Source organism: Cervus elaphus, chromosome 20, assembly GCF_910594005.1.
Source record: "Cervus elaphus chromosome 20, mCerEla1.1, whole genome shotgun sequence".
NCBI lineage: Eukaryota > Metazoa > Chordata > Mammalia > Artiodactyla > Cervidae > Cervus > Cervus elaphus.
In genome coordinates this window covers 56,935,073-56,935,840 of record NC_057834.1, presented here as the reverse complement: position 1 = coordinate 56,935,840, position 768 = coordinate 56,935,073, and positions in this window count along the sequence as shown.

Genomic DNA, 768 nt, shown 5'->3' with positions numbered 1-768 from the left:
TATTGCTCTTTGTGTGAGGGGGTACTGTTTCTGACTATTCCTATTGTCATACATCTAAAATGTAAAAAGAATATTAGACATTAACATCTATGTGTAAAACCTATACATTTTAAACATGACCAACTACAGTTTTTAAGATAACCTAGACTTGAACTCAGATAAATTTGGTTCCAAAATTGGTGCTGGGCCTGTTGATCTTGCAGACTGATGCCAAAGAATGACATATCAGCTCATATAGTGCTCTGTTAAAAGTCATATGAGATTCCAGAGGAGAGAATGACTTCATGCTGCGAGAGGTTTTCCAGAAGCCTTTGGTGAGTCAGATTGTGAAGGATAAGCAAGACTGTCTGGTGGACAATGGCAAGCCACTGGGGTTGTAACTGGTGGCACAGAGGTACCTGTGGAGAGTGAGAGCGCTCCACATTTTGGAGCTAAAACCAGGTTTTCGTTTGGGATTTTTTTCTCTGTGGGGAATTAATAGACACTTTAAAGCAGAGAAGAATGGAAAGATGGAATAATAATAGTAATAACAAGCTGAAGGACATTGTAGAGAGGCTGGTATTTCAGAGAACACTAGGATGGTTTTTAAGAAAACATGTTAGTTTATCTCCCATTAAGAGCCATCTATTCAACTTTCATGTAAAACTTGTTCTAAGGTTATGTCTAGATAGTGAGCTTGACCATTTCAGATAATTGAATATAGTGAAAAAGTAACATTGGATGGATAGGAATAGTATTCAGAAATGATATTGAAATAAAGGTTTCTTG